Here is an 8,459-nt window from a genome sequence, read left to right on the forward strand (position 1 = left end):
GTGGTGGTATGCTCTGATTCCTTTATCTTTTCTACTCGAGGTAGAATCTACTCTAGGTTTTTGCTTTGTGCTTATCATAAAACATCTTATAGATATAGTAGTCCATTTACACTGGTAGCAGCCTATCTTCAATTCCATACAAAAATTCTACCCTTTTATTCTCTTTTGTTTTTATATCAAAATTTCCCTTTTATGTTGTATATTCGTTAACAAGTTACAGTAGCTATAGTTAATTTTAATATGCTTTTCCTTTAATCTTTATACTATAGTTAAGCGATTAACACATATTACAGAATTAGAGTTTTCTAAATCTCCCTATATATTTACCTTTATCAGTATGTTATATATTTTCATGTTTTCATGTTAATTAGTGTCTTTTCACTTTAGTTTGAAGATCTCCTTTCCCCATTTCTTGTAAGGCAGGTCTAGTGGTGATGAACTCCCTCAGCTTTTGTTTATATGGGAAATTCTTTGCTTCTGCTTCATTTTTGAAGGATATCTTTGCCCAATAGAATGTTTTTAACTGGTAATTTTGTTCTTTCAGCACTTGGAATATATCTGCTGAAAATCTAATCTTTTTTTCTCTAGCTGCTTTTAGGGTCTCTCTCTTTGAATTCTGACAGTTTAATTATAACGTGTCTTGGAGAAGATTGTTTGGAATTGAAATAATGGGCTAATGTATTAGCTTTATGAACTTGGATATCCAAGTCTCTCTGAAGATTTGGGAAGTTCTCAGTCATTATTCTCTTTAAATAAGCTTTATGCTCCCTTTCCCTCTTTTCTTCTTCTGAAACCCCAGTTCTGTTATTGGTTCTTTTGATGGTTTCCCAAGGATCGCATAGGCTTTCTCGGCTCTTTTTCATTCTTTTTCTTTGTTCTCTGACTGGGTTATTTCAAAGTGCCTGTCCTCTGGCTTCTGCCTGACCTGCTCTGCTGTTGATGTTCTCTATTGTATTTTTTATTTCATTCATTGAATTCTGCAGTTCTGGAACTGGTTTGGTCCTTTTTATTTTTTGTTAAACTTCTCAATTTGTTCATGTGAGAAATTGAATTTTGTTGAATTGTCTTTCTGTGTTTTCTTCTAGTTCATTGAGTTTCTTCAAAACAGCTCTTTTGAATTCTGTCTCTGGTAGACTGCAGATCTCCATGTCTTTGGGTTTGGTATTGGAGAATTATTATGATTGTTTGGTGATGTCATGTTTCCTTGATTCTTCATATTCCTTGGAGGGTTTTTGTTTTTGTTTTTTTGCATTGCTGTGTTTGCATTTGAAGTAGCAGTCATCTCCTCTGATCTTTACTAGCTGCCTTTAGATGAGAGATACTTTTTGTAGGTCCTGTTTATGTTCTGGAACTTTCCCTAATCTTGTATGAACATATCTTTTCCACACATCTTTCTCCCTCTTGTGGTAGAATTCCGAAGCATGTAGATTTCCTCTTCATCTTATAACTCACCAAGTCAGCTGATGGTAACCTCTTTAGTTTTCCCAAAGATGGCCAAAGAACTTAAATTTGTGGTTTCTCCCTTACCTGCAGACATTGGTTTGTTTTCTGCATATACTCCATCCCCTGATCTTGCTCTTGCTACTGCCCTTGGAAGTCCACATAGGAGCTGGCTGCAAGTGGGGAAAGGTGTGGGTTTGGCACCTGGGGCATTAGTGGTGCCCACACACCAGTAGAGGGGATCTCAGGTGGCACTTTCCCAGCGATTCATGAGTGGGCTTCCTGCTGAAGTCTAGAATGCAGTCAGTAGGAATTGCATCCCTTTAATGCCTTTTAATATTCTTAGCTGCATCTTTACAGATCTCCTCCCCCCCCCATCCCCCACCCCCGTCTTGGAACTCCAGCTTTAATACTCTGGGTGATGTTGGAGAGATGGGTTTCTTTAGCAGCATCCCACACAGCTGGGGAAGTTGGGCATTCACTCTCTCCTCTCCCTTTTCTCCCATGGAAGGGATCCCCAGCCTTTTTCTCTAAGCAGTGCTGCCTTGAGGAAAGAGATGAGGTAGGAAAGCTCCTCTTACTAATATGTCCAAAGTCACTTGTTGTTTTGTTTTGGTTTTGGTGCAAGGGAGTACTGGGATTTCTCCTCCTGAGACCTGGACTTCTACAAAGGATGTCGCATCAGTGGGTGTCTGCCCAATTCAGTGCATTCCAGGTGTTCCTGGACTGCAGCCAACAGGCATTTAATACCATTTCACAGGCTCCTCTCAGTTCCACAGCCCATATGGGGATCTGTCTGCTTATTATGTGAAGCACAGGTGGGTAAGGTACCTCCTGGGTCCCTTGGAGGATTGTACTGGATCTCACAGTTCCCACAAAGTTACTTTTGGTCATGGATAGATGCTGAAACTTAGGTGTTGAAAGAGGGGTGAAAACAAAGGATGTCTTAGGCTGTCATGATAACATTCAGTCCCCTGTATTTTTTCTTTTAATTGTGAAAACATTTTGCAACTTCAGGAAAGTTCAGTACAAAAATTCATGCATATATTTTACTCAGAGACCAAATTCAAGTTTCACCAACTGTTCTAATAATGCTCTTTTAAGAAGGATCCTTCAAGTGCCATGCAGTTTACTCAGGTGTCCAATCTTTCTAGTCTCCATCAATCTGAGATAGTTCCTCAATTTCCTGGACTTTGATTACCTTGGCGCTTTTGAGGATTATAAGGCAGTCACTTTGTAGAATATACTTCAATTTTGCTTGGCCTAGTATTTTCTCATGAGTAGACCCAGGCTATCCCTTGGCTGAACTGCCACTGAAATACTGTTTTCTCACTGTCTCCACTCAGGTATACATGATGTTGATCACAAGGGGCCCATGATGTAGATTAAACCATTTCTGATAGGGTTAACTTTGATCACTTGATTAAGATGCTGTCTGCCATGTTTTCCTGAGTTATCTTTTTCATCTTTTATAATTAATAAATGTTTTGTAGGGAGATACTTTGAGACCATATGATTCCTCATCCATTTTCATCCACTAGTTTTAGTATCTACTGATATTTGCCTGAAGTAATCATTCCTGTGATGATAACGAAAAGTTAATTTCTCAGTTCCATTATCTCCTTCTACATTTACTGATATTATTCTGTAAGTAAAAACATGTTCTTCTCCCCATTAATTCATTTATTAGTATAGACTCGTGGACCCCTATTTTGCTCAGTGTTGTACGATCACATTATTTCAATTCTTATATTGGCCCAGATTCTGTCAGTGGAAGTCCCTTTAAGTGTTCTTAAGCCATGTCCTTTTGACACAGTTCCATTATTCTTTAGCACTTGCTCCCTCTTACACAAAAAAAAATGTTCCAGGCTCATCTTGTAATTTCCCTGACCCAGTCCTGGAATCAGCTATTTCTCCAAGAACCCTGGTTCCTTTTAGTGAAGAATGGTATTCAGAAACCAGAATGTAGGAACTAGCTAGGTCTATTACACTGTTGCTGCTACTGTGCCATTTCAGTGGCCAGAGCTAAGAAATGTATGTGATTGCATACACCCACGTATGCACTTCTGTTTATTTATTATATTAATATTGGAAACCATAAATTCATGTTGGTAGCAATGCAACACCACAGTGTTTATTCCAATCTCCCTTATCTGTAAACGAAACTCTTATTCTGTTCAAAGGAGCCTCACGCAACAGAAATCCTGCCTAATACATATTCCCAAAAGTAAATCCTATTTCATAAATCACTTTTTAACACTTACAAGTAAAATGTAATCATTAGTATTAGCCTTTGAGATTTGTAATTTTTATTAGATTCATTTTCTCTTTCAATTTTCCCCATATTTGTAACCTAATGGGGCTCTCTATGATAGTTTACTCAGAAATTCCCTCTGAAACTTACATTTTTAAAATACACTTTCCAAGTCTTCTTTTTTGCCTTCTCAAAGGCATTTTTGAACAGATACTGAGTTTTTCACATACAGAATTTGGTATTTCTGTCAAATATCCTTAAATGTTGTACTACTCCTACTGATTTTGAAAAATCGCACCCCATCATGATTCCTTATAAGTGACTGATTTTCTTTGTTTGGAAGCTTAGAAGACTCTGGTCTTGAAGTTAAAAATTTTTATTATGATCTATTCATTGTAATCTTCTTAATTAATCCTAACCAGTACACAGTGCCTCCATAACTTTTATCTCTGAGAGAACTGTAATGAATAAGCAAATACTGAACATACATTTTTCATTTGATCCAGTGCCACTACTCATAAATATTTACACAAGTTAAATGAAAATCTGTGTCCACAAAAAGCTTTCTTACGTTAACGTTCATAGGAGATTTATTCATAATAGATGGAAGTTGAAAATAAATGAAATGACCTTCCACAGGTGAATGGATAAACAGGTTGTGGTACATCCACACAATGTAGCACTACTCAGCAATAAAAAAAAATAACAAACTACTGATGCATGCAATAACATGGATGAATCTCAAAAGCATTTGTGTAGACATAAACGATTAAATAATCCATGATTCCATTTATATGACCTTTGAGCAACGGTGAAGTTGTGGGGGTAGAAAACAGGTGAATGGCTGCCAGTCTGTCTTAAGCATGGAGGTAGATACACAATTACATATATTTGTCAAAACTCATCAAACAGTACACGTTTAAAATGGTGAATTTAATTTTATGTAAAATTATACCTCACTAACCCTTATTTCAACAAGGTCTGTCGTTTTCCCATTGCATGTTCTTTTCTCCTTTGCTAAAGATGAACAGATCCATAGAATTACGGGTTAAAGGACTTACTCTATAATAAAAAGCATTATAAAGCCCTATTAAAGCCATATTAAAGAGAACATTACCTTTGGCATAAGCATAAACAAATAATTTAGTGAAACAGAAGGCAGAAATGGATCATGGTACACAGGGGATGTTAACATTTGTTGGCTTAATAAAACAAGAACAAGACAGTGTGCATCTTTGCAATATGCAGAAAAAGGGAGTCAAGCACAGACTGGTTTTGTGCAACAGCAAGATTCCATCTGCCTCTTAAATGTTTCTCTCCACATGTTAACTATTTTCCTTCATGCAGACACTTTCTCATGGCTGCTGAAGTCCCAAGGTCACCAACCCACAGAACATGATGTTCTCCTATTACAAAAGTCCCAGGTAGGGCTCTTACTCACCCACTTGGATCAAACGTCCTTCCCAAAAATAAATGTTAAGCCAAGAATGTTTGGGAGATCTATTAGCTCCTGGGTCACGAGGGCAACTTGGTTACTAAAAAAATAAAGGGATGAAGTCCTGAGCAAAAATACTCCCTAAAAATGGTAATTTAGCACCTGATAAAGATAGTACTTCAAACTTCAATCACACAGTGTTGAGAACTGATTATTCATTTGGGAAAACATTAGATCCTTATCTCACACCATATCTAATCAAGCAATAACACAGAGACAGATCAATGGACAAATTTAACTTAATGTTCATTTCACATATTTTTAATGTGAGACACACGACGTAATGATTTTCCAAGTACTTCTCTTGTGCAGATGCAATGAAAGCTCAATGAATTAAACACTTGTTTCATATAACAGAATAACAAATAGCTTTATTTCTTTTTTTTTTAAGTATTTTTTAAATGTTTATATCTTTATTTTGAAAGAGAGGGAAAGAGAATGTGAGCAGAGGAGAGGCAGGGGGGATGGATCTCACAACTGTGAGATCATGACCTGAGCCGAAATCAAGAGTAGGACACTTAACCAACTGAGCCACCCAGGCGTCCCAAATCGCTTTATTTCTAATGGTTAGGCTCACTACATGGAGATTTACAGGACTGAAAAACAGCCACCCCTGAATCAGTTTCTCATAAGAACATATTCTCCCCTGAGGCTGATTAATATTAATGTTAATCAGTTATACCTCTTCAAAAAGGTATACCTGTAAGTTGATTAAACTACCTTCAGCTCTAAGAAACAGAAAATCTCAACTCAACTCAGGTATCATTAGAAAAATATATACCTCATATAAAGAAGCTCCAGGGGTGGTTAATTCACCTGCTCAAAAGACACTGCTGACCCAACTCCTTCCCAGCTTTGTATTCTGCCATACTCAGATACTACCTTAGGATCAAAAGATATAATTGGATGTCACATCCAGTCATAAAAATATCCAGCAAAATCATAGGCCTTTTATATCAAATGTCTGTTAACCACTGGGGAATCCTGTTCCCCCATATTTCACTGAAAATTATTTTAAAGTTTTTCCCCTGCCAGAGCTGGGTCAGATGCTTATTTCCTTTTCTCTTTAAAACTACCTTTTTAGGGGCACCTGGGTGGCTCAGTCGGTTGAGTATCCAACTTCGGCCCAGGTAATGATCTCGTGGTTCGTGAGTTTGAGCCCACATCGGGCTCTGTGCTGACAGCTCAGAGCCTGGAGCCTGTTTCAGATTCTGTGTCCCCCTCTCTCTCTCTGTCCCACCCCTGCTTGTGCTCTGTCTCTCTGTCTTTCAAAAATGAATAAACATAAATTTTTTTTTAAATTTTAAAACTACCTTTTTAACTTTATTTATTTTGAGAGAGAGTGTAGGGGCAGAGAGAAAGGGAGAGAGAGAATCCCAAGTAGGCTCCGTGCTCAGAGCACAAAGCCCAACATGGGGCTCGAACTCACGATCTGCAAGATCACGACCTGAGCCAAAACCAAGAGTCGGATGCGTCACCGACTGAGCCACCCTGGTGCCCTCAGATGCTTATTTCAAATGAATCATTAATCAGGACACATTTTTCAAAATTAGGTTAGACCATAAGGATCTAATGTATAACATGGGACTAGAGTTGATAACACTGTATACTGTATAAATGAAATTTGCAGAGAGTGGAATGTAAATGTTCTCACCAAAAAAAGCAGGGGTGGTAAATATGTGAGGTGATAGTTGTGTTAATTAACTTGATGGGGGAATCCTTTTACAATGCATACTTAAATCATCACATTATACATTTTAAATATCTTACAATTTTATTTGTCAATTATACCTCAATAAGCTGGGCAAAAATTAGGTTAGATCAATCATTATTTGTTTCCTGAATCATACAGAGGGAGGTGGACAATGAAACAAAAAAACTGGTCTGCTGGCATGGAGGGACAGCTGTTGAGTAGATAATCAAAAGCCTATAAAAGTTCCAACAAATCTATTGCTACTCATATAATAGCTATCATTTGTAACATTCTATACAATGGTCTAGTACATTATATTTATTAATTTACCAAATCCTCACTGGAACTCCATGTGGTAGGGTAATGTCATTATAATCATTTTGCAAATAAGGAAACTGAGGAACAATGTTCAGGGGTTTGCCCCAGGCCACACAACTAATATGCAGTAGAACTGGAAACTTGAGCCTAGGAAGTCTAGTTTCCAGAGTCCACTAGATCAGGGGCCAGCAAACTTGGCTAAATCTGGCCAAGTCTGTTTTTCAATGGCCCATGAGCTAAGAATGAATTTTGCATTTTTAACAGGTTGTAAAAGAAAAAAAAATGTTAACAGGAAGCATATGTAGCCTGTAAGGCTAAAGTATTTACTATATGGCCTTTTACAGAAAACGTTTGCCAACTCTTGCACCATATGTCATGGTTGTTAATACTAGGAAGTAAAGGCAAAGAACAATATATGGCATGCTACCGTACAAATAGTTCCCAGGCTACATCTAAGTTAGGTTTGGCATATTCAAACCTATTTAGGTTCCCCAATTAAACATTTCAGGATATTCAAAGATGGGGTTGTTTTCTTTCTTCCTTTCTCTCTTTCTCTTTCTTTCTTTCTTTCTTTAATGTTTATTTATTTTAGAGAGGGAGAGAGAGAGAGCATCAGCATGGGAGGGGCTTTGTGCTATGAGCACGGAGCCTACTTGGGATTCTCTCTCTCCCTTTCTCTCTGCCCCTACACTCTCTCTCAAAATAAATAAAGTTAAAAAGGTAGTTTTAAAATTTTTTTAAATTTTTTTATGTTTATTCATTTTTGAAAGACAGAGAGAGACAGAGCACAAGAGAGAGAGGAGACACAGAATCCGAAGCAGGCTCCAGGCTCTGAACTGTTAGCACAGAGCCCGAAGTGGGGCTCAAACTCACCAACTGTGAGATCATGACCTGAGCCAAAGTTGGATGCTCAACCGACTGAGCCACCCAGATGCCCCAAAGATGGGGTTGTTTTCTCAATGAGCACATTTTATGGTGGTAAGTACAATGAGCTTACTGTTCCCAGTGGCTGCCTTACATTCAGACTTGTGCTAAATGTAAAAAATGTGTACTTGGCCTTTGTATTTTCTGTGACAACTTAAACATTTTTTTTCTAAAATTTTTTAATGTTTATTTCTGAGAGAGAGAGAGCGAGAGAGAGAGCGGGGAACAGGAGAGGGAGAGAGGGAGACAGAATCCAAAGCAGATTCCAGGCTCTGAGCTGTCAGCACAGAGCCTGATACAGGGCCCAAACCCACATACCACAAGATCGTGACCTG

General features: G+C 37.9%; 1 protein-coding gene across 1 annotated transcript in view; it reads right to left on the reverse strand.

Annotated features, from left to right (window-relative positions):
* BMS1 (BMS1 ribosome biogenesis factor) overlaps nt 1-8,459 on the reverse strand; it is a 93,950-nt gene that overhangs the window by 59,616 nt on the left and 25,875 nt on the right. Inside the window, exons 5-6 of the mRNA XM_042960222.1 lie at nt 5,971-6,071; nt 5,136-5,229 (exon numbers count right to left, since the gene is read on the reverse strand). The gene's annotated coding sequence lies outside the window, so the exon portion shown is untranslated. The remainder of the gene's footprint in view (nt 1-5,135; nt 5,230-5,970; nt 6,072-8,459) is intronic.

The sequence above is a fragment of the Panthera tigris genome, chromosome D2 (assembly GCF_018350195.1).
Source record: "Panthera tigris isolate Pti1 chromosome D2, P.tigris_Pti1_mat1.1, whole genome shotgun sequence".
In the NCBI taxonomy this organism is placed as follows: domain Eukaryota; kingdom Metazoa; phylum Chordata; class Mammalia; order Carnivora; family Felidae; genus Panthera; species Panthera tigris.